The sequence below is a fragment of the Primulina tabacum genome, chromosome 10 (assembly GCF_025594145.1).
Source record: "Primulina tabacum isolate GXHZ01 chromosome 10, ASM2559414v2, whole genome shotgun sequence".
Classification (NCBI taxonomy): domain Eukaryota; kingdom Viridiplantae; phylum Streptophyta; class Magnoliopsida; order Lamiales; family Gesneriaceae; genus Primulina; species Primulina tabacum.
Genome location: NC_134559.1, coordinates 36,464,852 through 36,491,756, shown reverse-complemented (window position 1 = coordinate 36,491,756; position 26,905 = coordinate 36,464,852). Strand labels below are relative to the sequence as shown.

Sequence of the window (26,905 nt, the reverse complement as noted above, 5' to 3'; positions counted from 1 at the left end):
AAGCGTTCTGGCGCGATGGCAGAGTAAGGATGGGTGACCTCCCTGGGAAGACCTCGTGTCGCGACCGTTACGGAAATTATGGATAAAACACACCGCGAAAATAATTGTTTTAATGAGTTAACGTCTCCGGAGTAATCTGCGTATACCCTTCCGCACAGAACGGCTCACGACAACAAAAATCGATAAATGTTCCTAGAAAATAAAAAAAAATAAGAAGAAGAAAATAACAAATGTAAAGCTATTATTATGCCTGGGAACGATAAAATGGAACCGGAATCGAATTTCGAACTTCCTAGGCGGATTCTCGAGGAAACGAAAGCTGAATAGAAGCGGTAAATCGCAAATTAGAGGGTCCTAGAGAAGGAATTCGGCTAAAATCGTCAGCTCATTGCGTAGTAATGAGTCTCGTCCGTTTGCCCGTTACAATCAAATTAGCCTACAATTTTGTCCAAATCCGGCAGTGCCCGAGCTACTTTCATTTCACATGTTATCTAGTCCGATCGAGATTCAGATGAATTGAGCCGAAAATCGTCTGTCAACAAGTAATCAAAAATGAAAAACACGAAAAGGGGTGCAACACGAGGACCCAGGGGGTCACCATCCTAGTACTGCTCTCGCCAAGCACCTTAACTTCGGAGTTCTGATGGGATCCGGTGCATTAGTGCTGGTATGATCGCACCCGACATTGAGTGGGATGTTTATTCTTATATCCCTCGAGTATGTGTGGAGCGGGCGGCGATGGACAACACGCGGCACTACTCTCGCCCAATCATAACCATGAAGTTAAGCGTTCTGGCGCGATGGCAGAGCTAGGATGGGTGACCTCCCTGGAAAAACTCATGTCGCGACCGTTTACGTAAATTATAGATAAAACAGTCGAAATATTGTTTTAATGAGTTAACCGTCTCCGGAGTAATCTGCGTCATACCCTTCCGCACAGAACCGGCTCACGACAACAAAATCGATAAATGTTTCCAGAAAATAGAAAAAAAATAAGAAGAAGGAAAAAACGAATGTAAAGCTTATTATGCCTGGGATACGATAAAATGGAACCGGAATCGAATTTCGAACTTCTAAGCGGATTTCTCGGGAAACGAAAGCTTACAGAAGCGGTAAATCGCAAATTAGAGGGTCCTTAGAGAAGAAATTCGGCTAAAATCTCGTCAGCTCATTTGCGTAGTAATGAGTCTCGTCCGTTTGCCCGTTTACAATCAAATTAGCCTACAATTTTGTCCAAATCCAGCAGTGCCCGAGCTACTTCATTTCACATGTCTTATCTGGTCCCGATCGAGATTCAGATGATTTGAACCGAAAATCGTCTGTCAACAAGTAATCAAAATAGAAAAACACGAAAAGGGGTGCAACACGAGGACTTCCAAGAATGTAAAGCTATTATTATTCCTGGATACGATAAAATGGATCCGGAATCGAATTTCGAACTTCCTAAATTGATTTCTCGAGGAAACGGAACATTAACAGAAGCGGTAATCGCAAATTAGAGGGTCTTAGAGAAGAAATTTAGCTAAAATCTCGCGAGCACTTTGCGAAGTAATGAGTCTCGTCCGTTTGCCCGTTTACAATAAAATTAGCCTACAATTTGTCCAAATCAGGCACTACCCGAGCTACGCTGATTTCACATGTCTTATTTGGTCCCGATCGATATTCAGATGATTGAGCAGAAAATCGTCCGTCAACAAGTAATCAAACAATAGAAAAAACCGAAATGGGGTACCAACACGAGGACTTCCTAGGGGGGTCACCCATCCTAGTACTGTTCTCCTCCCAAGCACGCTTAACTTCGGAGTTATGATGGGATCCAGTGCAATAGTGCTGGTATGATAGCACCCGACATTGAGTGGGGATGTTTATTCTTATATCCCTCGAGTACGTGTGGAGCAGGCGGCGATGGACAACACGCGGCACTGCTCTCGCCAATCATAACCATGAAGTTAAGCGTTCTGGCGCGATTGGCAGAGGTAGGATGGGTACCTCCCTGGAAGACCTCGTTTCGCGACCGTTTACGTAAATTATGGATAAAACAGTCGAAATAATTGTTTTAATGAGTTAACCGTCTCCGGAGTAATCTGCGTCATACCTTCCACACAGAACCGGCTAACGACAACAAAAATCGATAATAGTTCCCACAAAATAGAAAAAAATTAGAAAAAGAAATAGCGAATGTAAAGCTATTATTATGCTTGGGATACGATAAATGGAACCGGAATCGAATTTAGAACTTACTAAGCGGATTTCCAAGGAAACGGAAGCTTAAAAGAAGCAATAAATCGCAAACTAGAGGGTCTTAGAGAAGGAATTCAGCTAAAATCTCGTCAGCTCAATTGCGTAGTAAAGGTGTCCCCGTCGTTTGCCCGTTACTATCAAATTAGCCTACAATTTTGTCCAAATCCGGCAGTGCCCGAGCTACGTTGATTCTCATGTCTTATCAGGTCACGATCAGGATTCAGATGATTGAGCCGAAAATTCGTCTGTCAACAAGTAATCAAAAGTAGAAAACACGAAATGGTGCAACACGAGAACTTCCAGGTGGTCGCCCATCCTAGTACTGCTCTCATCCCCAAGCATGCTTAACTTCGGAGTTCTGATGGGATCCGTGCATTAGTGCTGTTATGATTGGCACCCGACATTGTGTGGGATGTTTATTCTTATATCCCTCGAGTACGTGTGTAGCGGGCGGCGATAGACAAACACGCGGCACTGCTCTCGCCCAATCAGAACCATGAAGTTAGCGTTTGTTTTTAATTAGTTATCCTCTCGGGAGTAATCTGCGTCATACCCTTCCGCACAGAACCGCTCACGACAACAAAAATCACTAAATGTTCCCAGAAAATAGAAAAAAAAATAAGAAGAAGAAATAGCGAATGTAAAGCTATTATTATGCCTGGGATACGATAAAATGGAACTTGAATCGAATTTCGAACTTCCTAACATTTTTTCTCGAGGAAACGGAAGCTTAACAGAAGCGAAAAATCGCAAATTAGAGGGTCTTAGATAAGGATTCGGCTAAAATCTCACCAGATCATTGAGAAGTAACGAGTCTCGTTCGTTTGCCCGTTTAAAATCAAATTAGCCTACAATTTTGTCCAAATCCGGCAGTGCCCGAGTTACGTTGATTTCAAATGTTTTATCTGGTCCCGATCGAGATTCAGATGATTGGAGCCAAAATTCGTCTGTCAACAAGTAATCAAAAATAGAAAAACACGAAAAGGTGTACAACACGAGGACATCCCAGGGGGTCACCCATCCTAGTACTGCGCTTTCGCCCAAGCACGCTTAACTTCGGAGTTCTGATGGGATCCGGTGCATTGGTGTGGTATGATCGCACTCGACCTTGAGTTGGATGTATATTTTAATATCCCTCGTGTACGTGTGGAGCGGGCGGCGATGGACAACACGCGGCACTGCTGTCGCCCAATCATAACCATGACGTTAAGCGTTCTGGCGCGATGGCAGAGCAAGGATGGGTGACCTCCCTGGGAAGTCCTCGTGTCGCGACTATTTGCTTAAATTATGGCAAAAACAGTCGAAATAATTGTTTTTAATGAGTTAACCGTCTCCGGAGTAATCTGCGTCATACCCTTCCGCACAGAACCGGCTCACGACATCAAAAATCGCAAAATGTTCCCAGAACATAGAAAAAAAATAAGAAGAAGAAAATAGCGAATGTAAAGCTATTATTATGCTTGGGATACGATAAAATGGAACCGGAATCGAATTTCGAACTTGCTAAGCGGATTTCTCGAGGAAATGGAAGCTTAACAGAAACGGAAAATCGCAAATTAGAGGGTCTTAGAGAAGGAATTCGGCTAAAATCTCGTCAGCTCATTGCGGAGTAATGAGTCTCGTTCGTTTGCCCTGTTACAATAAAATTAACCTACAATTTTGTCCAAATCCGGCAGTGCCCGAGCTACGTTGATTTCACATGTCTTATTTGTTCCCGATCGAGATTCAGAATATTTGAGCCGAAAATCGTCTGTCAACAAGTAATCAATCAAAAATAGAAAAACACAAAAATGGGTGCAACACGAGGACTTTCCAGGGGGTCATCCATCCTAGTACTTCTCTCGCCCAAGCACGCTTAACTTCGGAGTTCTGATGGGATCCGGTGCATTAGTGCTGGTATTATCGCACCCGACATTGAGTGGGATGTTTATTCTTATATCCTCGAGTACGTGTGGAGCGGGCGACGATGGACAACACGCGGCACTGCTCTCGCACAATCATAACCATGAAGTTAAGCGTTCTAGCGCGATGGTAGAGCTAGGATGGGCGACCTCCCTGGGAAGACTTCGTGTCGCGATCGTTTACGTAAATTATGGATAAAACAGTTGAAATAATTGTTTTTAATGAGTTAACCTTCTTCGGAGTAATCTGCGTCATACCCTTTCGCACAAAACCGCCTCACGAAAACAAAAATCGCAAAATATTCCCAGAAAATAGAAAAAAAAATAAGAAGAAGGTAATAGCGAATGTAAAGCTATTATTATGTCTGAGATACGATAAAATGGAACCGGAATCGAATTTCTAACTTCCAAAGCCGATTTCTCGAGGAAATGGAAGCTTAACAGAAGCGGTAAATCGTAAATTAGAGGGTCTTAGAGAAGGAATTTAGCTAAAATATCGCCAGCTCTTTGCGGAGTAATAATTCTCGTCCGTTTGCCCGTTTACACTCAAATTAGCCTATAATTTTGTCCAAATCTAGTAGTGCCCGAGCTACGTTGATTTCACATGTCTTATCTGGTCCCGATCGAGATTCAGATGATTTGAGCCGAAAATCGTCTGTCAACAAGTAATAAAAAATAGAAAAACATGAAAAGGGGTGCAACACGAAGACTTCCCAAAGGGTCACCCATCCTAGTATTGCTCTCGCCCAAGCACGCTTAACTTCGGAGTTCTAATGGGATCCGGTGCATTAGTGCTGGTATGATCGCACCCAGACATTGAGTGATATGTTTATTCTTATATCCCTCGAGTACGTGTGGAGCGGGCGGCGATGGACAACACGCGGCACTGCTATCGCCCAATCATAACCATGAAGTTAAGCGTTCTGGCGCGATGGCAGAGCTAGGATGGGTGATCTCCCTGGGAAGTCCTCGTGTCGCGACCGTTTACGTAAATTATGGCAAAAACAGTCGAAATAATTGTTTTAAATGAGTTAACCGTCTCCGGAGTAATCTGCGTCATACCCTTCCGCACAGAACCGGCTCACGACAACAAAAATCGCTAAATGTTCCCAGAAAATAAGAAAAAAATAAGAAGAATGAAATAGCGAATGTAAAGCTATTATTATGCCTGTGATATGATAAAATGGAACCGGAATCGAATTTTGAACTTCCTAAGCGGATTTCTCGAGGAAAACGAAAGCTTAACAGAAGCGGTAAATCGCAAATTAGAGGGTCTTAGAGAAGGAATTCGGCTAAATCTCGTCAGCTCATTGCATAGTAATGAGTCTCGTCCGTTTGCCCGTTTACAATCAAATTAGCCTACAATTTTGTCCAAATCCGGCAGTGCCCGAGCTACTTTCATTTCACATGTCTTATCCGGTCCCGATCGAGATTATGATGATTTGAGCCGAAAATCGTCTGTCAACAAGTAATGAAAAATAGAAAAACACGAAAAATGGTGCAACACGAGGACTTCCCAGGGGGTCGGGTCACCCCTCCCTACTACTGCTCTCGCGCAAGCACGCTTAACTTCGGAGTTCTGATGGGATCCGGTGCATTAGTGCTGGCATGATCGCACCCAAAATTAAGTGGGATGTTTCTTCTTATATCCCTCGAGTACGTGTGGAGCGAGCGGCGATGGACAACACGCGGCACTGCTCTCGCCCAATCATAACCATGAAGTTAAGCGTTCTGGCGCGATGGCAGAGCTAGGATAGGTGACCTCTCTAGGAAGACCTCGTGGTGCGACTGTTTACGTAAATTTTGGATAAAACAGTCGAAATAATTGTTTTTAATGAGTTATCCGTCTCTGGAGTAATCTGCGTCATACACTTCCGCACAGAACCGGCTCACGACAACAAAAATCGATAAATATACCCAGAAAATAGAAAAAAAAATAAGAAGAAGGGAATAGCGAATGTAAAGCAATTATTATGTCTGGGATACGATAAAATGGAATGGGAATCGAATTTCGAACTTCCTAAATGGATTTCTCGAGGAAACGAAAGCTTAACAGAAGCGGAAAATCGAAAATTAGAGGGTCTTAGAGAAGGAATTCGGCTAAAATCTCACCAGCTCATTGCGGAGTAACGAGTCTCGTTTTTTTGCCCGTTTACAATCAAATTAGCCTACAATTTTGTCCAAATCCGGCAGTGTTCGAGCTATGTTGATTTCAGTCGAAATAATTGTTTTTAATGAGTTAACCGTCTCCGGGGTAATCTGCGTCATACCCTTTCGCACAGAACCGGCTCACGACAACAAAAATCGATAATGGTTCCCAGAAAATAGAAAAAAAATAAGAAGAAGAAAATAACGAATGTAAAGCTATTATTATGCCTGGGATACGATAAAATGGAACCGGAATCGAATTTCGAGCTTCCTAAGCGGATTTCTCGAGGAAACGAAAGCTTAACAGAAGCGGTAAATCGCAAATTCGAGGGTCTTAGAGAAGGAATTCGGCTAAAATCTCGTCAGCTCATTGCGTAGTAATGAATCTCGTCCGTTTGCCCGTTTACAATCAAATTAGCCTACAATTTTGTCCAAATCCGGCAGTGCCTGAGCTACTTTCATTTCACATGTCTTATCTGGTCCCGATCGAGATTCAGATGATTTGAGCCGAAAATCGTCTGTCAACAAGTAATCAAAAATAGAAAAACACGAAAAGGGGTGCAACACGAGGACTGGGAATCCCAGGGGGTCACCCATCCTAGTACTGCTCTCGCACAAGCACGCTTAACTTCGGAGTTTTGATGGGATGCGGTGCATTAGTGCTGGTATGATCGCACTCGACATTGAGTGGGATGTTTATTCTTATATCACTCGATTACGTGTGGAGCGGGCGGCGATGGACAACATGCGGCGCTGCTCTCGCCCAATCATAACCATGAAGTTAAGCGTTCTGGCGCGATGGGAGAGCAAGGATGGGTGACCACCCTGGGAAGACCTCGTGGTGCGACTGTTTACGTAAATTATGGATAAAACAGTCGAAATAATTGTTTTTAATGAGTTATCCGTCTCTGGAGTAATCTGCGTCATACACTTCCGCACAGAACCGGCTCACGACAACAAAAATCGATAAATATACCCAGAAAATAGAAAAAAAAATAAGAAGAAGGGAATAGCGAATGTAAACCAATTATTATGTCTGGGATACGATAAAATGGAATGGGAATCGAATTTCGAACTTCCTAAATGGATTTCTCGAGGAAACGAAAGCTTAACAGAAGCGTAAAATCGAAAATTAGAGGGTCTTAGAGAAGGAATTCGGCTAAAATCTCACCAGCTCATTGCGGAGTAACGAGTCTCGTTTTTTTGCCCGTTTACAATCAAATTAGCCTACAATTTTGTCCAAATCCGGCAGTGCCCGAGCTATGTTGATTTCAGTCGAAATAATTGTTTTTAATGAGTTAACCATCTCCGGGGTAATCTGCGTCATACCCTTTCGCACAGAACCGGCTCACGACAACAAAAATCGATAATGGTTCCCAGAAAATAGAAAAAAAATAAGAAGAAGAAAATAACGAATGTAAAGCTATTATTATGCCTGGGATACGATAAAATGGAACCGGAATCGAATTTCGAGCTTCCTAAGCGGATTTCTCGAGGAAACGAAAGCTTAACAGAAGCGGTAAATCGCAAATTCGAGGGTCTTAGAGAAGGAATTCGGCTAAAATCTCGTCAGCTCATTGCGTAGTAATGAATCTCGTCCGTTTCCCCGTTTACAATCAAATTAGCCTACAATTTTGTCCAAATCCGGCAGTGCCTGAGCTACTTTCATTTCACATTTCTTATCCGGTCCCGATCGAGATTCAGATGATTTAAAGCCGAAAATCGTCTGTCAACAAGTAATCAAAAATAGAAAAACACGAAAAGGGGTGCAACACGAGGACTGGGAATCCCAGGGGGTCACCCATCCTAGTACTGCTCTCGCACAAGCACGCTTAACTTCGGAGTTTTGATGGGATGCGGTGCAATAGTGCTGGTATGATCACACCCGACATTGAGTGGGATGTTTATTCTTATATCCCTCGATTACGTGTGGAGTGGGCGGCGATGGACAACACGCGGCACTGCTCTCGCCCAATCATAACCATGAAGTTAAGCGTTCTGGCGCGATGGCAGAGCAAGGATGGGTGACCACCTTGGGAAGACCTCGTGTCGCGACCGTTTACGTAAATTATGGATAAAACAGTCGAAATAATTGTTTTTAATTAGTTAACCAACTCCGGAGTAATCTGCGTCATACCCTTCCGCACAGAACCGGCTCACGACAACAAAAATCGATAAATTTTCCCAGAAAATAGAAAAAAAAATAAGAAGAAGGAAATAAAGAATGCAAAGCTATTATTATGCCTGAGATACGATAAAATGGAACCGGAATCGAATTTCGAACTTCCTAAGCGGATTTCTCGAGGAAACGAAAGCTTAGCAGAAGCGGTAAATGGCAAATTAGAGGGTCTTAGAGAAGGAATTCGTCTAAAATCTCGTCAGCTCATTGCGTAGTAATGAGTCTCGTCCGTTTGCCCGTTTACAATCAAATTAACCTACAATTTTGTCCAAATCCGGCAGTGCCCGAGCTACTTTCATTTCACATGTCTTATCTGGTCCCGATCGAGATTCAGATGATTTGAGCCGAAAATCGTCTGTCAACAAGTAATCAAAAATAGAAAAACACTAAAAAAGGTGCAACCACGAGGACTTCCAAGGGGGTTACCCACCTAGTACTGCTCTTGCCCTAGCACGCTTAACTTCGGAGTTCTGATGGGATCCGGTGCATTAGAGCTAGTATGATCGCACCCGACATTGAGTGTGATGTTTATTTTAACATCCCTCGAGTATGTGTGGAGCGGGCGGCGATGGACAACATGCGGCACTGCTCTCGCCCAATCATAACCATGAAGTTAAGCGTTCTAGCGCGATGGTAGAGCTAGGATGGGTGACCTCCCTGAGAGGACCTCGTGTCGCGACCGTTTACGTAAATTATGAATAATACAGTCGAAATAATACGTAAATTATGTATAAAACAGTCGAAATAATTGTTTTTAATGAGTTAACCGTCTCCGGAGTAATCTGCGTCATACCCTTTCGCACAAAACCGGCTCACGACAACAAAAATCGCTAAATGTTCCCAGAAAATAAGAAAAAAATAAGAAGAAGGAATTAGCGAATGTAAAGCTATTATTATGCCTGAGATATGATAAAATATAACCGGAATCAAATTTCGAACTTCCTAAGCGGATTTCTCGAGGAAACGAAAGCTTAACAGAAGCAGTAAATCGCAAATTAGAGGGTCTTAGAGAAGGAATTCGGCTAAAATCTCGTCAGCTCATTGCATAGAATGAGTCTCGTCCGTTTGCCCGTTTACAATCAAATTAGCCTACAATTTTGTCCAAATCCGGCAGTGCCCGAGCTACCTTCATTTCACATGTCCTATCTAGTCTCGATCGAGATTCAGATGATTTGAGCCGAAAATCGTCTGTCAACAAGTAATCAAAAATAGAAAAACACGAAAAGAGGTGCAACACGAGGACTTCCCAGGGGGTCGGTCACACATCCTAGTACTGCTCTCGCCCAAGCACGCTTAACTTCGGAGTTCTGATGGGATCCGGTGCATTAGTGCTGGTATGATCGCACCCGACATTGAGTGGGAAGTTTACTCTTATATCCCTCGAAGACGTGTGGAGCGGGCGGCGATGGACAACACGCGGCACTGCTCTCGCCCAATCATAACCATGAAGTTAAGCGTTCTGGCGCGATGGCAGAGTTAGGATGGGTGACCTCCCTGGGAAGACCTCGTGTCACGACCGTTTACGTAAATTATGGTTAAAACAGTCGAAATAATTGTTTTTAATGAGTTAACCATCTCCGGAGTAATCTGCGTCATACCCTTCCGCACAGAACCGGCTCACGACAACAAAAATCGATTAATGTTCCCATAAAATAGAAAAAAATAAGAAGAAGGAAATAACAAATGTGAAGCTATTATTATGCCTGGGATACGATAAAATGGAACCGGAATCGAATTTCGAACTTCCTAAGCGGATTTCTCGAGGAAACGAAAGCTTAACAGAAGCGGTAAATCGCAAATTAGAGGGTCTTAGAGAAGGAATTCGGCTAAAATCTCGTCAGCTCATTGCGTAGTAATGAGTCTCGTCCGTTTGCCCGTTTACAATCAAATTAGCCTACAATTTTGTCCAAATCCGGCAGTGCCCGAGCTACTTTCATTTCACATGTCTTATCTAGTCCCGATCGAGATTCAGATGATTTGAGCCGAAAATCGTCTGTCAACAAGTAATCAAAAATAGAAAAACACGAAAAGGGGTGCAACACGAGGACTGGGAATCCCAGGGGTCACCCATCCTAGTACTGCTCTCGCACAAGCACGCTTAACTTCGGAGTTCTGAAGGGATGCGGTGCATTAGTGCTGGTATGATCGCACCCGACATTGAGTGGGATGTTTATTCTTATATCCCTCGAGTACGTGTGGGGCGGGCGGCGATGGACAACACGTGGCACTGCTCTCGCCCAATCATAACCATGAATTTAAGCGTTCTGGCGCGATGGCGGAGCTAGGATGAGTGATCTCCCTGGGAAGACCTCGTGTCGCGACCGTTTACGGAAATTATGTATAAAACAGTCGAAATAATTGTTTTTAATGAGTTAACCGTCTCCGGAGTAATCTGCGTCATACCCTTCCGCACAGAACCGGCTCAGGACAACAAAAATCGATAAATGTTCCCAGAAAATAGAAAAAAAAATAAGAAGAAGGAAATAACGAAATGTAAAGCTATTATTATGCCTGGGATACGATAAAATGGAACAGGAATCGAATTTCGAACTTCCTAAGCGGATTTCTCGAGGAAACGAAAGCTTAAGAGAAGCGGTAAATCGCAAATTAAAGGGTCTTAGAGAAGGAATTCGGCTAAAATCTCGTCAGCTCATTGCGTAGTAATAAGTCTCGTCCGTTTGCCCGTATACAATCAAATTAGCCTACAATTTTGTCCAAATCCGGCAGTGCCCGAGCTACTTTCATTTCACATGTCTTATCTGGTCCCGATCGAGATTCAGATGATTTGAGCCGAAAATCGTCTGTCAACAAGTAATCAAAAATAGAAAAACACGAAAAGAGGTGCAACACGAGGACTTCCCAGGGGGTCGGTCACACATCCTAGTACTGCTCTCACCCAAGCACGCTTAACTTCGGAGTTCTGATGGGATCCGGTGCATTAGTGCTGGTATGATCGCACCCGACATTGAGTGGGATGTTTATTCTTATATCCCTCGAGTACGTGTGGAGCGGGCGGCGATGGACAACACGCGGCACTGCTCTCGCTCAATCATAACCATGAAGTTAAGCGTTCTAGCGCGATGGCAGAGCTAGGATGGGTGACCTCCCTTGGAAGACCTCGTGTCGCGACCGGTTACGTAAATTATGGATAAAACAGTCGAAATAATTGTTTTTAATGTGTTAACCGTCTCTGGAGTAATCTGTGTCATACCCTTCTGCACAGAACCGGCTAACGACAACAAAAATCGATAAATATTCCCAGAAAATAGAAAAAAAATAAGAAGAAGGAAATAAAGAATGTAAAGCTATTATTATGCTTGGGATACGATAAAATGGAACCGAAATCGAATTTCAAACTTCCTAAGCGGATTTCATGACGAAACGAAAGCTTAACAGAAGCGTTAAATCGCAAATTAGAGGGTCTTAGAGAAGGAATTCGGCTAAAATCTCGTCATCTCATTGCGTAGTAATGAGTCTCGTCCGCTTGCCCGTTTACAATCAAATTAGCCTACAATTTTGTCCAAATCCGGCAGTGCCCAAGCTACTTTCATTTCAAATGTCTTATCTGGTCCCGATCGAGATTCAGATGATTTGAGCCGAAAATCGTCTGTCAACAAGTAATCAAAAATATAAAAACACGAAAAGGGTTGCAACACGAAAACTTTCCATGGGGTCACCCATCCTAGTACTGTTCTCGCCCAAGCACGCTTAACTTCGGAGTTCTGATGGGATCCGGTGCATTAGTGCTGGTATGATCGCACCCGACATTGAGTGGGATGTTTATTCTTATATCCCTCGAGTACGTGTGGAGCGGACGGCGATGGACAACACACGGCACTGCTCTCGCCCAATCATAACCATGAAGTTAAGCATTCTGGCGCGATGGCAGAGGTAGGATGGGTGACCTCCCTGGGAAGACCTCGTGTCGCGACCGTTTACGTAAATTATGGACAAAACAGTCGAAATAATTGTTTTTAATGAGTTAACCGTCTCCGGAGTAATCTGCGTCATACCCTTCCGCACAGAACTGGCTAACGACAACAAAAATCGATAAATGTTCCCAGAAAATAGAAAAAAAAATAAGAAGAAGGAAATAACGAATGTAAAGCTATTATTATGTCTGGGATACGATAAAATGGAACCGGAATCGAATTTAGACTTCCTAAGCGGATTTCTCGAGAAAACGAAAGCTTAACAGAAGCGGTAAATCGCAAATTAGAGGGTCTTAGAGAAGAAATTCGGCTAAAATTCTCGTCATCTCATTGCGTAGTAATGAGTCTCGTCCGTTTGCTCGTTTACAATCAAATTAGCCTACAATTTTGTCCAAATCCGGCAGTGCCCGAGCTACTTTCATTTCACATGTGTTATCTGGTCCCGATCGAGATTCAGATGATTTTAGCCGAAAATCGTCTGTCTACAAGTAATAAAAAATAGAAAAACGCGAAAAGGGGTGCAACACGAGGAGTTCCCAGGGGGTCACCCATCCTAGTACTGCTCTCGCCCAAGCATGCTTGACTTCGGAGTTCTGATTGGATCCGGTGCATTAGTGCTGGTATGATCGCACCCAACATTGAGTGGGATGTTTTTTCTTATATCCCTCGAGTACGTGTGGAGCGGGCGGCGATGGACAACACGCGGCACTGCTCTCGCCCAATCATAACCATGAAGTTATGCGTTCTGGCGCGATGGCAGAGCTAGGATGGGTGACCTCCGTGTGAAGACCTCGTGTCGCGACCGTTTACGTAAATTATGGATAAAACAGTCGAAATAATTGTTTTTAATTAGTTAACCGTCTTCGGAGTTATCTGCGTCATACCCTTCTGCACAGAACCGGCTCAGGACAACAAAAATCGATAAATGTTCCCAGAAAATAGAAAAAAAAATAAGGAGAAGGAAATAACGAATGTAAAGCTATTATTATGCCTGAGATACGATAAAATGGAACCGAAATCGAATTTCGAACTTCCTAAGCAGATTTCTCGAGGAAACGAAAGCTTAAGAGAAGCGGTAATCGCAAATTAAAGGGTCTTAGAGAAGGAATTCAGCTAAAATCTCGTCAGCTCCTCGCGGATAATGAGTCTCGTTCGTTTGCCTGTGTACAATCAAATTAGGCTACAATTTTGTCCAAATCCGGCAGTGCCCGAGCTAGGTTGATTTCACATGTCTTATCTGGTCCCGATCGAGATTCAGATGATTTGAGCCGAAAATCGTCTGTCAACCAATAATCAAAAATAGAAAAACACGAAAAGGGGTGCAACACGAGGACTTCCCAGGGGGTCACTCATCCTAGTACTGCTCTCGCCCAAGCACAAATAACTTCGGAGTTCTGATGGGATCCGGTGCATTAGTGCTGGTATTATCGCACCCGACATTGAGTGGGATGTTTATTCTTATATCCCTCGAGTACGTGTGGAGCGGGCGGCGATGGACAACACGCGGCACTGCTCTCGCCCAATCATAACCATGAAGTTAAGCGTTCTAGCGCGATGGCAGAGCTAGGACGGGTGACCTCCCTTGGAAGACCTCGTGTCGCGACCGGTTACGTAAATTAAGGAAATAACGAATGTAAAGCTATTATTATGCCTGTGATACGATAAAATGGAACCGGAATCGAATTTCGAACTTTCTAAGCGGATTTCTTGAGGAAACGAAAGCTTAACAGAAGCGGTAAATCGCAAATTAGAGGGTCTTAGAGAAGGAATTCGGCTAAAATCTCGTCAGCTCATTGCGTAGTAATAAGTCTCGTCCGTTTGCCCGTTTACAATAAAATTAGCCTACAAATTTGTCCAAATCAGGCACTACCCGAGCTACGCTGATTTCACATGTCTTATTTGGTCCCGATCGATATTCAGATGATTTGAGCAGAATATCGTCCGTCAACAAGTAATCAAAAATAGAAAAACACGAAATGGGGTACAACACGAGGACTTCCTAGGAGGTCACCCATCCTAGTACTGCTCTCTCCCAAGCACGCTTAACTTCGGAGTTATGATGGGATCCAGTGAAATAGTGCTGGTATGATAGCACCCGACATTGAGTGGGATGTTTATTCTTATATCCCTCGAGTACGTGTGGAGCGGACGGCGATGGACAACACGCGGCACTGCTCTCGCCCAATCATAACCATGAAGTTAAGCGTTCTGGCGCGATGGCAGAGGTAGGATGGGTGACCTCCCTGGGAAGACCTCGTTTCGCGACCGTTTACGTAAATTATGGATAAAACAGTCGAAATAATTGTTTTTAATGAGTTAACCGTCTCCGGAGTAATCTGCATCATACCCTTCCACACAGAACCGGCTAACGACAACAAAAATCGATAAATGTTCCCACAAAATAGAAAAAAATTAGAAGAAGAAATAGCGAATGTAAAGCTATTATTATGCTTGGGATACGATAAAATGGAACCAGAATCGAATTTAGAACTTACTAAGCGGATTTCCAAGGAAACGGAAGCTTAAAAGAAGCGGTAAATCGCAAATTAGAGGGTCTTAGAGAAGGAATTCGGCTAAAATCTCGTCAGCTCATTGCGTAGTAAAGTTTCTCGGTCGTTTGCCCGTTTACTATCAAATTAGCCTACAATTTTGTCCAAATCCGGCAGTGCCCGAGCTACGTTGATTTCTCATGTCTTATCAGGTCACGATCCAGATTCAGATGATTTGAGCCAAAAATCGTCTGTCAACAAGTAATCAAAAGTAGAAAACACGAAAATGGGTGCAACAAGAGAACTTCCCAGGGGGTCACCCATCCTAGTACTGCTCTCTCCCAAGCATGCTTAACTTCGGAGTTCTGATGGGATCCGGTGCATTAGTGCTGTTATGATTGCACCCGACATTGTGTGGGATGTTTATTCTTATATCCCTCTAGTACGTGTGTAGCGGGCGGCGATAGACAACACGCGGCACTGCTCTCGCCCAATCAGAACCATGAGGTTAAGCGTTTTGTTTTTAATTAGTTATCTGCTCGGGAGTAATCTGCGTCATACCCTTCCGCACAGAACCGGCTCACGACAACAAAAATCACTAAATGTTCCCAGAAAATAGAAAAAAAAATAAGAAGAAGAAAATAGCGAATGTAAAGCTATTATTATGCCTGGGATACGATAAAATGGAACTTGAATCGAATTTCGAACTTCCTAAACATTTTTTCTCGAGGAAACGGAAGCTTAACAGAAGCGAAAAATCGCAAATTAGAGGGTCTTAGATAAGGAATTCGGCTAAAATCTCACCAGATCATTGAGAAGTAACGAGTCTCGTTCGTTTGCCCGTTTGCAATCAAATTAGCCTACAATTTTGTCCAAATCCGGCAGTGCCCGAGCTACGTTGATTTCAAATGTTTATCTGGTCCCGATCGAGATTCAGATGATTGGAGCCGAAATTCGTCTGTCAACAAGTAATCAAAAATAGAAAAACACGAAAAGGTGTACAACACGAGGACATCCCAGGGGGTCACCCATCCTAGTACTGCGCTTTCGCCCAAGCACGCTTAACTTCGGAGTTCTGATGGGATCCGGTGCATTGGTGCTGGTATGATCGCACCCGACCTTGAGTTGGATGTATATTTTAATATCCCTCGTGTACGTGTGGAGCGGGCGGCGATGGACAACACGCGGCACTGCTCTCGCCCAATCATAACCATGACGTTAAGCGTTCTGGCGCGGTGGCAGAGCAAGGATGGGTGACCACCCTGGGAAGACCTCGTGGTGCGACTGTTTACGTAAATTATGGCTAAAACAGTCGAAATAATTGTTTTTAATGAGTTATCCGTCTCTGGAGTAATCTCCGTCATACACTTCCGCACAGAACCGGCTCACGACAACAAAAATCGATAAATATACCCAGAAAATAGAAAAAAAAATAAGAAGAAGGGAATAGCGAATGTAAAGCAATTATTATGTCTGGAATACGATAAAATGGAATGGGAATCGAATTTCAAACTTCCTAAATGGATTTCTCGAGGAAACGAAAGCTTAACAGAAGCGGAAAATCGAAAATTAGAGGGTCTTAGAGAAGGAATTCGGCTAAAATCTCACCAGCTCATTGTGGAGTAACGAGTCTCGTTTTTTTGCCCGTTTACAATCAAATTAGCCTACAATTTTGTCCAAATCCGGCAGTGCCCGAGCTATGTTGATTTCAGTCGAAATAATTGTTTTTAATGAGTTAACCGTCTCCGGGGTAATCTGCGTCATACCCTCTCGAACAGAACCGGCTCACGACAACAAAAATCGATAATGGTTCCCAGAAAATAGAAAAAAATAAGAAGAAGAAAATAACGAATGTAAAGCTATTATTATGCCTGGGATACGATAAAATGGAACCGGAATCGAATTTCGAGCTTCCTAAGCGGATTTCTCGAGGAAACGAAAGCTTAACAGAAGCGGTAAATCGCAAATTCGAGGGTCTTAGAGATGGAATTCGGCTAAAATCTCGTCAGCTCTTTGCGTAGTAATGAATCTCGTCCGTTTGCCCGTTTACAATCAAATTAGCCTACAATTTTGTCCTAATCCGGCAGTGCCTGAGCTACTTTCATTTCACATGTCTTATCTGGTCCCGATCGAGATTCAGATGATTTGAGCCGAAAATCGTCTGTCAACAAGTAATCAAAAATAGAAAAACACGAAAAGGGGTGCAACACGAGGACTGGAATCCCAGGGGGTCACCCATCCTAGAACTGCTCTCGCACAAGCACGCTTAACTTCGGAGTTTTGATGGGAAGCGGTGCATTAGTGCTGGTATGATCGCACCCGACATTGAGTGGGATGTTTATTCTTATATCCCTCGATTACGTGTGGAGCGGGCGGCGATGGACAACACGCGGCACTGCTCTCGGCCAATCATAACCATGAAGTTAAGCGTTCTGGCGCGATGGCAGAGCTAGGATGGGTGACCTCATTGGGAAGACCTCGTGTCGCGACTGTTTACGTAAGTTATGGATAAAACAGTCGAAATAATACGTAAATTATGGATAAAACAGTCGAAATAATTGTTTTTATTGAGTTAACCGTCTCCGGAGTACTCTGCGTCATACCCTTCCGCACAGAACCGGCTCACGACAACAAAATTCGATAAATGTTCCAAGAAAATAGAAAAAAAATAAGAAGAAGGAAATAACGGATGTAAAGCTATTATTATGCCTGGGATACGATAAAATGGAACCGGAATCGAATTTCGAACTTCCTAAGCGGATTTCTCGAGGAAACGAAAGCTTAAGAGAAGCGGTAAATCGCAAATTAGAGGGTCTTAGAGAAGGAATTCGGCTAAAATCAAGTCAGCTCATTGCGTATTAATGAGTCTCGTCCGTTTGCCCGTTTACAATCAAATAAGCCTACAATTTTGTCCAAATCCAGCAGTGCCCGAGCTACTTTCATTTCACATGTCTTATCTTGTCCCGATCGAGATTCAGATGATTTGAGCCGAAAATTGTCTGTCAACTAGTAATCAAAAATAGAAAAACACGAAAAAGGATGCACGAGGACTTCCCAGGGGGTCACCTATCCTATTACTGCTCTCGCCCAAGCACGCTTAACTTCGGAGTTCTGATGTGATCCGTTGCATTAGTGCTGGTATAATCGCACACAACATTGAGTGGGATGTTTATTTTTATATCCCTCGAGTACGTGTGGAGTAAGCGGCGATTGACAACACGCGGCACTGCTCTAGCTCAATCATAACCATGAAGTTAAGCGTTCTGGCGCGATGGCAGAGCTAGGATGGGTGACCTCCCTGGGAAGACCTCGTGTCACGACCGTTTACGTAAATTATGGATAAAACAGTGGAAATAATTGTTTTTAATGAGTTAACCGTCTCCGGAGTAATCTGCGTCATACCCTTCCGCACAGAACCGGCTCACGACAACAAAAATTGATAAATGTTCCCAGAAAATAGAAAAAAAAATAAGAAGAAGAAAATAACGAATGTAAAGCTATTATTATGCCTGGGATACGATAAAATGGAACCGGAATCGAATTTCGAACTTCCTAAGCGGATTTCTCGAGGAAACGAAAGCTTAACAGAAGCGGTAAATCGCAAATTAGAGGGTCTTAGAGAAGGAATTCGGCTAAAATCTCGTCAGCTCATTGCGTAGAAATGAGTCTCGTCCGTTTGCCCGTTTACAATCAAATTAGCCTACAATTTTGTCCAAATCCGGCAGTGCCCGGGCTACTTTCATTTCACATGTCTTATCTGGGATCGAGATTCAGATGATTTGAGCCGAAAATCGTCTGTCAACTAGTAATCAAAAATAGAAAAACACGAAAAGGGGGGCAACACGAGGACTTCCCAGGGGTCATCCATCCTAGTACTGCTCTCGCCAAAACACGCTTAACTTCGGAGTTTTGATGTGATCCGTTGCATTAGTGCTGGTATGATCGCACACAACATTGAGTGGGATGTTTATTCTTATATCCCTCGAGTACGTGTGGAGTGGGCGGCGATTGACAACACGCGGCACTGCTCTCGCTCAATCATAACCATGAAGTTAAGCGTTCTGGCGCGATGGCAGAGCTAGGATGGGTGAGCACCCTCGGAAGACCTCGTGTCGCGACCGTTTACGTAAATTATGGATAAAACAGTCGAAATAATTGTTTTTAATGAGTTAACCGTCTCCGGAGTAATCTGCGTCATACCCTTCCGCACAGAACCGGCTAACGACAACAAAAATCGATAAATTTTACCAGAAAAAAGAAAAAAAAAAGAAGAAGGAAATAACGAATGTAAAGCTATTATTATGCCTGGAATACGATAAAATTGAACCGGAATCGAATTTCGAACTTCCTAAGCGGATTTCTCGAGGAAACGAAAACTTAATAGAAGCAGTAAATCGCAAATTAGAGGGTCTTAGAGAAGGAATTCGGCTAAAATCTCGTCAGCTCATTGCGTAGTAATGAGTCTTGTCCGTTTGCTCGTTTACAATCAAATTAGCCTACAATTTTGTCTAAATCTTGCAGTGCCCGAGCTACTTTCATTTCACATGTCTTATCTGGTCCCGATCGAGATTCAGATGATTTGAGCCGAAAATCGTCTGTCAACAAGTAATCAAAAATAGAAAAACACGAAAAGGGGGGCAACACGAGGACTTCCCAGGGGGTCATCCATCCTAGTACTGCTCTCGCCAAAGCACGCTTAACTTCGGAGTTCTGATGTGATCCGTTGCATTAGTGTTGGTATGATCGCACACGACATTGAGTGGGATGTTTATTCTTATATCCCTCGAGTACGTGTGGAGCGGGCGGCGATGGACAACACGCGGCACTGCTCTCGCCCAATCATAACCAAGAAGTTAAGCGTTCTGGCGCGATGGCAGAGCTAGGATGGGTGAGCACCCTCGGAAGACCTCGTGTCGCGACCGTTTACGTAAATTATGGATAAAACAGTCGAAATAATTGTTTTTAATGAGTTAACCGTGTCCGGAGTAATCTGCGTCATACCCTTCCGCACAGAACCGACTCACGACAATAAAAATCGATAAATGTTACCAGAAAGAAGAAAAAAAATAAGAAGAAGGAAATAACGAATGTAAAGCTATTATTATGCCTGAGATACGATAAAATGGAACCGGAATCGAATTTCGAACTTCCTAAGTGGATTTCTCGAGGAAACGAAAGCTTAAAAGAAGCGGTAAATCGCAAATTAGAGGGTCTTAGAGAAGGAATTCGGCTAAAATCTCGTCAGCTCATTGCGTAGTAATAAGTCTCGTCCGTTTGCCCGTTTACAATCAAATTAGCCTACAATTTTGTCCAAATCCGGCAGTGCCCGGGCTACTTTCATTTCACATGTCTTATCTGGTTCCGATCGAGATTCAGATGATTTGAGCCGAAAATCGTCTGTCAACAAGTAATCAAAAATAGAAAAACACTAAAAAGAGTGCAACACGAGGACTTCCCAGGGGATCACCCATCCTAGTACTGCTCAAGCCCAAGCACGCTTAACTTCGGAGTTCTGATAAGATCCGGTGCATTAGTGCTGGTATGATCGCACCCGACATTAAGTGGGATGTTTATTCTTATATCCCTCGAGTACGTGTGGAGCGGGCGCTGATGGACAACACGCGGCACTGCTCTCGCCCAATCATAACCATGAATTTAAGCGTTCTGGTGCGATGGCAGAGGTAGGATGGGTGACCTCCCTGGGAAGACCTCGTGTCGCGACCGTTTACGTAAATTAAGGATAAAACAGTCGAAATAATTGTTTTTAATGAGTTAACTGTCCCGGAGTAATCTGCGTCATACCCTTCCGCACAGAACCGACTCACGACAACAAAAATCGATAAATGTTCCCTGAAAATAGAAAAAAAATAAAAAGAAGGAAATAACGAATGTAATGCTATTATTATGCCTAGGATACGATAAAATGGAACCGGAATCTAATTTCGAACTTCCTAAGCGGATTTCTCGAGGAAACGAAAGCTTAACAGAAGCGGTAAATCGAAAATTAGAGGGTCTTAAAGAAGGAATTCGGCTAAAATCTCGTCAGCTCATTGCGTAGTAATGAGTCTCGTCCGTTTGCCCGTTTACAATCAAAATAGCCTACAATTTTGTCCAAATCCGGCAGTGCCCGAGCTACTTTCATTTCACATGTCTTATCTGGTCACGATCGAGATTCAGATGATTTGAGCCGAAAATCGTCTGTCAACTAGTAATCAAAAATAGAAAAACACGAAAAGGGGGGCAACACGAGGACTTTCCAGGGGGTCATCCATCCTAATACTGCTCTCGCCAAAGCACGCTTAACTTCGGAGTTCTGATGTGATCCGTTGCATTAGTGCTGGTATGATCGCACACGACATTGAGTGGGATGTTTATTCTTATATCCCTCGAGTACGTGTGGAGTGGGCGGCGATGGACAACACGCGGCACTGCTCTCGCCCAATCATAACCATGAAGTTAAGCGTTCTGGCGCGATGGCAGAGCTAGGATGGGTGACCTCCCTGGGAAGACCTCGTGTCGCAACCGTTTACGTAAATTATGGATAAAACAGTCGAAATAATTGTTTTTAATGAGTTAACTGTCTCCGGAATAATCTGCGTCATACCCTTTTGCACAGAACCGGCTCACGACAACAAAAATCGATAAATGTTCCCAGAAAATTGAAAAAAAATAAGAAGAAGAAAATAACGAATGTAAATCTATTATTATGCCTGTGATACGATAAAATGGAACCGGAATCGAATTTCGAACTTCCTAAGCGGATTTCTCGAGGAAACGAAAACTTAATAGAAGCGGTAAATCACAAATTAGAGGGTCTTAGAGAAGGAATTCGGCTAAAATCTCGTCAGCTTATTGCGTAGTAATGAGTCTCGTCCGTTTGCCCGTTTACAATAAAATTAGCCTACAATTTTGTCTAAATCCGGCAGTGCCCGAGCTACGTTGATTTCACATGTCTTATCTGGTTCCGATCGAGATTCAGATGATTTGAGCCGAAAATCGTCTGTCAACAAGTAATCAAAAATAGAAAACACGAAAAAAGGTGCAACACCAGGACTTCCCAGGGTGTCACCAATCCAAGTACTGCTCTCGCCCAAGCACGCTTAACTTCGGAGTTCTGATGGGATCCGGTGCATTAGTGCTGATATGATCCCACCCGACATTGCGTGGGATGTTTATTCTTATATCCCTCGAGTACGTGTGGAGTGGGCGGCGATGGACAACACGCGGCACTGCTCTCGCCCAATCATAACCACGAAGTTAAGCGTTCTGGCGCGATGGCAGAGGTAGGATGGGTGACCTCCCTGGGAAGACCTCGTGTCGCGACCGTTTACGTAAATTATGGCTAAAAAAGTCGAAATAATTATTTTTAATGAGTTAACCGTCTCCGGAATAATCTGCGTCATACCCTTTTGCACAGAACCGGCTCACGACAAAAAAAATCGATAAATGTTCCCAGAAAATCGAAAAAAAAAAAGAAGAAGAAAATAACGAATGTAAAGCTATTATTATGCCTGGGATACGATAAAATGGAACCAGGATCGAATTTCGAACATCCTAAGCGGATTTCTCGAGGAAACGAAAGCTTAACATAAGCGTTAAATCGCAAATTAGAGGGTCTTAGAGAAGGAATTCGGCTAAAATCTCGTCAACTCATTGCGTAGTAATGAGTCCTCGTGCGTTTGGCCGTTTACAATCAAATTAGCCTACAATTTTGTCCAAATCCGGCAGTGCCCGAGCTACTTTCATTTCACATGTCTTATCCGGTCCCGATCGAGATTCAGATGATTTGAGCCGAAAATCGTCTGTCAACAAGTAATCAAAAATAGAAAAACACGAAAAGGGGTGCAACACGAGGACTTCCCTGGGGGTCACCTATCCTAGCACTGCTCTTGCCCGAGCACGCTTAACTTCGGAGTTCAGATGGTATCCGGTGAATTAGTGCTGGTATGATCGCACCCGACATTGAGTGGGATGTTTATTCTTATATCCCTCGAGTACGTGTGGAACGGGCGGCGATGGACAACACGCGGCACTGCTCTCGCCCAATCATAACCACGAAGTTAAGCGTTCTGGCGCGATGGCAGAGGTAGGATGGGTGACCTCCCTGGGAAGACCTCGTGTCGCGACCGTTTACGTAAATTATGGCTAAAAAAGTCGAAATAATTATTTTTAATGAGTTAACTGTCCCGGAGTAATCTGCGTCATACCCTTCCGCACAGAACCGACTCACGACAACAAAAATCGATAAATGTTCCCTGAAAATAGAAAAAAAATAAGAAGAAGGAAATAACGAATGTAATGCTATTATTATGCCTAGGATACGATAAAATGGAACCGGAATCGAATTTCAAACTTCCTAAACGGATTTCTCGAGGAAACGAAAGCTTAACAGAAGCGGTAAATCGAAAATTAGAGGGTCTTAAAGAAGGAATTCGGCTAAAATCTCGTCAGCTCATTGCGTAGTAATGAGTCTCGTCCGTTTGCCCGTTTACAATCAAAATAGCCTACAATTTTGTCCAAATCCGGCAGTGCCCGAGCTACTTTCATTTCACATGTCTTATCTGGTCACGATCGAGATTCAGATGATTTGAGCCGAAAATCGTCTGTCAACTAGTAATCAAAAATAGAAAAACACGAAAAGGGGGGCAACACGAGGACTTCCCAGGGGGTCATCCATCCTAGTACTGCTCTCGCCAAAGCACGCTTAACTTCGGAGTTCTGATGTGATCCGTTGCATTAGTGCTGGTATGATCGCACCCGACATTGAGTGGGATGTTTATCCTTATATCCCTCGAGTACGTGTGGAGCGGGCGGCGATGGACAACACGCGGCACTGCTCTCGCCCAATCATAACCATGAAGTTAAGGGTTCTGGCGCGATGGCAGAGGTAGGATGGGTGACCTCCTTGGGAAGACCTCGTGTCGCGACCGTTTACGTAAATTAAGGATAAAACAGTCGAATTAATTGTTTTTAATGAGTTAACTGTCCCGGAGTAATCTGCGTCATACCCTTCCGCACAGAACCGACTCACGACAACAAAAATCGATAAATGTTCCCTGAAAATAGAAAAAAAATAAGAAGAAAGAAATAACGAATGTAATGCTATTATTATGCCTAGGATACGATAAAATGGAACCGGAATCGAATTTCGAACTTCCTAAGCGGATTTCTCGAGGAAACGAAAGCTTAACAGAAGCGGTAAATCGAAAATTAGAGGGTCTTAAAGAAGGAATTTGGCTAAAATCTCGTCAGCTCATTGCGTAGTAATGAGTCTCGTCCGTTTGCCCGTTTACAATCAAAATAGCCTACAATTTTGTCCAAATACGGCAGTGCCCGAGCTACTTTCATTTCACATGTCTTATCTGGTCACGATCGAGATTCAGATGATTTGAGCCGAAAATCGTCTGTCAACTAGTAATCAAAAATAGAAAAACACGAAAAGGGGGGCAACACGAGGACTTCCCAGGGGGTCATCCATCCTAGTACTGCTCTCGCCAAAGCACGCTTAACTTCGGAGTTCTGATGTGATCCGTTGCTAAGTGCTGGTATGATCGCACACGACATTGAGTGGAATGTTTATTCTTATATCCTTCGAGTACGTTGGATGTGGCGGCGATGGACAACACGCGGCACTGCCTCTCCTCGCCCAATCATAACCATGAAGTTAAGCGATCTGGCGCGATGGCAGAGGTAGGATGGGTGACCTCCCTCTGGAAGACCTCAGTGTCGCGACCGTTTTACGTAAATTATGGATAAAAACAGTCGAAATATTGTTTTAATGAGTTAACCGTCTCCGAAGTAATCTGCGTCATACCCTTCCGCACAGAACCGGCTCACGACAACAAAAATTGATAAATGTTCACAGAAAAAAGAAAAAAAATAAGAAGAATGAAATAACGAATGTAAAGCTATTATTATGCCTGTGATACGATAAAATGGAACCGGAATCGAACTTTCGAACTTCTAAGCGGATTTCTCGAGGAAACGAAAACTTAATAGAAGCGGTAAATCGCAAAATTAGAGGGTCTTATAGAAAGAATTCGGCTAAATCTCGTCAGCTTATTGCGTAGTAATGAGTCTCGTCCGTTTGCCCGTTTACAATCAAATTACGCCTACAATTTTGTCCAAAATCCGGCAGTGCCCGAGCTACGTTTATTTCACATGTCTTATCTGGTCCACGATCGAGATTCAGATGATTTGAGCCGAAAATCGTCTGTCAACAAGTAATCAAAATAGAAAACACGAAAAAAGGGTGCAACACGAGGACTTCCAGGGTGTCACCATCCAGTACCTTTGCCTCTCGCCAAGCACGCTTACACTTCGGAGTTCTGATGGGATCCGGTGCATTAGTGCTGGTATGATCCCACCCGACATTGCGTGGGATTTTTATTCTATATCCTCGAGTACGTGTGGATGTGGCGTGCCGGATGGACAACACGCGGCACTGCTCTGCCCAATCATAACCACGAAGTTAAGCGTTCTGGCGCGATGGCAGAGCTAGGATGGGTGACCTCCCTGGGAAGTACCTCGTGGTCGCGACCGTTTACGTAAATTGATGGCTAAAGCAGTCCGAAATAATTGTTTTTAATGAGTACTAACCGGCTCCGGAAGTAATCTGCGTCATACCCTTTTGCACAGAACCGGCTCACGACAACAAAAATCGATAAATGTTCCCAGAAAAATCGAAAAAAAAATAAGAAGAAGAAAATAGACGAATGTACAAGCTATTATTATGCCTGGGATACGATAAAAGGGAACCGGAATCGAATTTCGAACGTCCTAAGCGGATTTCTCGAGGAAACGAAAGCTTAACAGAAGCGTTAAATCGCAAATTAGAGGGTCTTAGAGAAGAATTCGGCTACAAGTCTCGTCAACTCCTTGCCGTAGTAATGAGTCTCGTGCGTTTGGCCGTTTTACAATCAAATTAGCCTACAATTTGTGTCCAAATCCGGCAGTGCCCGAGCTACTTCATTTCACATGTCTTATGTGGTCCCGATCGAGATTCAATTGATTTGAGCCGAAAATCGTCTGTCAACAAGTAATCAAAAATAAAAACACGAAAAGGGTGCAACACGAGGACTTCCCAGGGGTCACCCATCCTAGTACTGCTCTCTCGCCCAAGCACGCTTAACTTCGGAGTTCTGATGGGATCCGGTGCATTAGTGCTGGTATGATCGCACCCGACATTGAGTGGGATGTTTATTCTTATATCCCTCGAGTACGTGTGGAGCGGGCGGCGATGGACAACACGCGGCACTGCTCTCGCCCAATCATAACCATGAAGTTAAGCGTTCTGGCGCGATGGCAGAGGTAGATGGGTGACCTCCCTGGGAACCTCGTGTCGCGACCGTTTACGTAAATTATGGATAAAACAGTCGAAATAATTGTTTTTAATGAGTTAACCGTCTCCGGAGTAATCTGCGTCATACCCTTCCGCACAGAACCGGCTCACGACAACAAAAATCGATAAATGTTCCCAGAAAATAGAAAAAAAATAAGAAGAAGGAAATAACGAATGTAAAGCTATTATTATGCCTGGATACGATAAAATGGAACCGGAATCGAATTTCGAACTTCCTAAGCGGATTTCTCGAGGAAACGAAAGCTTAACAGAAGCGTTAAATCGCAAATTAGAGGGTCTTAGAGAAGGAATTCGGCTAAAATCTCGTCAACTCATTGCGTAGTAATGAGTCTCGTCCGTTTGCCCGTTTACAATCAAATTAGCCTACAATTTTGTCCAAATCCGGCAGTGCCCGAGCTAGTTTCATTTCACATGTCATCTGGTCCCGATCGAGATTCAGATGATTTGAGCCGAAAATCGTCTGTCAACAAGTAATCAAAAATAGAAAAACACGAAAAGGGTGCAACAAGAGGACTTCCTGGGAAGACCTCGAGTACGTGTGGAGTGGGCGGCGATGGACAACACGCTGCACTGCTCTCGCCCAATCATAACCAAGAAGTTAACCGTTCTAGCGCGATGGAAGAGGTAGGATGGTGACCTCCCTGGGAAGATCG

At 43.6% G+C, this 26,905-nt stretch overlaps 17 non-coding genes and 14 pseudogenes across 17 annotated transcripts; all 31 read right to left on the bottom strand.

Annotated features, from left to right (window-relative positions):
- Positions 1-568: 568 nt before the first annotated feature.
- Positions 569-681, bottom strand: LOC142512485 (5S ribosomal RNA; annotated as a pseudogene).
- A 1,044-nt stretch (positions 682-1,725) lies between these two features.
- On the bottom strand, positions 1,726-1,847 carry LOC142512523 (5S ribosomal RNA; annotated as a pseudogene).
- Positions 1,848-2,520: 673 nt separating this feature from the next.
- LOC142512743 (5S ribosomal RNA) lies at positions 2,521-2,640 on the bottom strand (annotated as a pseudogene).
- A 585-nt stretch (positions 2,641-3,225) lies between these two features.
- LOC142512008 (5S ribosomal RNA) lies at positions 3,226-3,345 on the bottom strand (annotated as a pseudogene).
- A 687-nt stretch (positions 3,346-4,032) lies between these two features.
- LOC142514072 (5S ribosomal RNA) lies at positions 4,033-4,151 on the bottom strand. Its single transcript, XR_012809984.1, has one exon. It is a non-coding gene; the product is annotated as a 5S ribosomal RNA (ribosomal RNA).
- Positions 4,152-4,834: 683 nt separating this feature from the next.
- Positions 4,835-4,953, bottom strand: LOC142514100 (5S ribosomal RNA). Its single transcript, XR_012810010.1, has one exon. It is a non-coding gene; the product is annotated as a 5S ribosomal RNA (ribosomal RNA).
- A 684-nt stretch (positions 4,954-5,637) lies between these two features.
- LOC142511661 (5S ribosomal RNA) lies at positions 5,638-5,762 on the bottom strand (annotated as a pseudogene).
- Positions 5,763-6,845: 1,083 nt separating this feature from the next.
- On the bottom strand, positions 6,846-6,969 carry LOC142511563 (5S ribosomal RNA; annotated as a pseudogene).
- Positions 6,970-8,053: 1,084 nt separating this feature from the next.
- On the bottom strand, positions 8,054-8,177 carry LOC142511599 (5S ribosomal RNA; annotated as a pseudogene).
- Positions 8,178-8,861: 684 nt separating this feature from the next.
- LOC142508717 (5S ribosomal RNA) lies at positions 8,862-8,980 on the bottom strand. The gene has a single exon (XR_012806921.1). It is a non-coding gene; the product is annotated as a 5S ribosomal RNA (ribosomal RNA).
- Positions 8,981-9,694: 714 nt separating this feature from the next.
- LOC142517505 (5S ribosomal RNA) lies at positions 9,695-9,817 on the bottom strand. The gene has a single exon (XR_012813248.1). It is a non-coding gene; the product is annotated as a 5S ribosomal RNA (ribosomal RNA).
- Positions 9,818-10,499: 682 nt separating this feature from the next.
- On the bottom strand, positions 10,500-10,622 carry LOC142511569 (5S ribosomal RNA; annotated as a pseudogene).
- A 685-nt stretch (positions 10,623-11,307) lies between these two features.
- Positions 11,308-11,430, bottom strand: LOC142507765 (5S ribosomal RNA). The gene has a single exon (XR_012806012.1). It is a non-coding gene; the product is annotated as a 5S ribosomal RNA (ribosomal RNA).
- A 683-nt stretch (positions 11,431-12,113) lies between these two features.
- LOC142514685 (5S ribosomal RNA) lies at positions 12,114-12,232 on the bottom strand. Its single transcript, XR_012810568.1, has one exon. It is a non-coding gene; the product is annotated as a 5S ribosomal RNA (ribosomal RNA).
- Positions 12,233-12,916: 684 nt separating this feature from the next.
- On the bottom strand, positions 12,917-13,035 carry LOC142514940 (5S ribosomal RNA). Its single transcript, XR_012810811.1, has one exon. It is a non-coding gene; the product is annotated as a 5S ribosomal RNA (ribosomal RNA).
- Positions 13,036-13,717: 682 nt separating this feature from the next.
- Positions 13,718-13,836, bottom strand: LOC142517424 (5S ribosomal RNA). Its single transcript, XR_012813171.1, has one exon. It is a non-coding gene; the product is annotated as a 5S ribosomal RNA (ribosomal RNA).
- Positions 13,837-14,379: 543 nt separating this feature from the next.
- LOC142510610 (5S ribosomal RNA) lies at positions 14,380-14,498 on the bottom strand (annotated as a pseudogene).
- Positions 14,499-15,177: 679 nt separating this feature from the next.
- Positions 15,178-15,296, bottom strand: LOC142515376 (5S ribosomal RNA). The gene has a single exon (XR_012811224.1). It is a non-coding gene; the product is annotated as a 5S ribosomal RNA (ribosomal RNA).
- A 589-nt stretch (positions 15,297-15,885) lies between these two features.
- Positions 15,886-16,006, bottom strand: LOC142509182 (5S ribosomal RNA). The gene has a single exon (XR_012807368.1). It is a non-coding gene; the product is annotated as a 5S ribosomal RNA (ribosomal RNA).
- Positions 16,007-17,088: 1,082 nt separating this feature from the next.
- Positions 17,089-17,211, bottom strand: LOC142512291 (5S ribosomal RNA; annotated as a pseudogene).
- A 715-nt stretch (positions 17,212-17,926) lies between these two features.
- LOC142512023 (5S ribosomal RNA) lies at positions 17,927-18,042 on the bottom strand (annotated as a pseudogene).
- Positions 18,043-18,722: 680 nt separating this feature from the next.
- On the bottom strand, positions 18,723-18,840 carry LOC142511958 (5S ribosomal RNA; annotated as a pseudogene).
- A 682-nt stretch (positions 18,841-19,522) lies between these two features.
- Positions 19,523-19,641, bottom strand: LOC142509975 (5S ribosomal RNA). The gene has a single exon (XR_012808118.1). It is a non-coding gene; the product is annotated as a 5S ribosomal RNA (ribosomal RNA).
- Positions 19,642-20,324: 683 nt separating this feature from the next.
- LOC142516340 (5S ribosomal RNA) lies at positions 20,325-20,443 on the bottom strand. Its single transcript, XR_012812140.1, has one exon. It is a non-coding gene; the product is annotated as a 5S ribosomal RNA (ribosomal RNA).
- Positions 20,444-21,125: 682 nt separating this feature from the next.
- LOC142508876 (5S ribosomal RNA) lies at positions 21,126-21,244 on the bottom strand. Its single transcript, XR_012807076.1, has one exon. It is a non-coding gene; the product is annotated as a 5S ribosomal RNA (ribosomal RNA).
- A 682-nt stretch (positions 21,245-21,926) lies between these two features.
- On the bottom strand, positions 21,927-22,045 carry LOC142517395 (5S ribosomal RNA). Its single transcript, XR_012813144.1, has one exon. It is a non-coding gene; the product is annotated as a 5S ribosomal RNA (ribosomal RNA).
- Positions 22,046-22,729: 684 nt separating this feature from the next.
- LOC142509453 (5S ribosomal RNA) lies at positions 22,730-22,848 on the bottom strand. The gene has a single exon (XR_012807626.1). It is a non-coding gene; the product is annotated as a 5S ribosomal RNA (ribosomal RNA).
- A 682-nt stretch (positions 22,849-23,530) lies between these two features.
- On the bottom strand, positions 23,531-23,649 carry LOC142507000 (5S ribosomal RNA). Its single transcript, XR_012805269.1, has one exon. It is a non-coding gene; the product is annotated as a 5S ribosomal RNA (ribosomal RNA).
- A 682-nt stretch (positions 23,650-24,331) lies between these two features.
- On the bottom strand, positions 24,332-24,449 carry LOC142510649 (5S ribosomal RNA; annotated as a pseudogene).
- A 690-nt stretch (positions 24,450-25,139) lies between these two features.
- On the bottom strand, positions 25,140-25,259 carry LOC142512735 (5S ribosomal RNA; annotated as a pseudogene).
- A 693-nt stretch (positions 25,260-25,952) lies between these two features.
- Positions 25,953-26,072, bottom strand: LOC142515099 (5S ribosomal RNA). The gene has a single exon (XR_012810960.1). It is a non-coding gene; the product is annotated as a 5S ribosomal RNA (ribosomal RNA).
- Between the last annotated feature and the right edge of the window lie 833 nt (positions 26,073-26,905).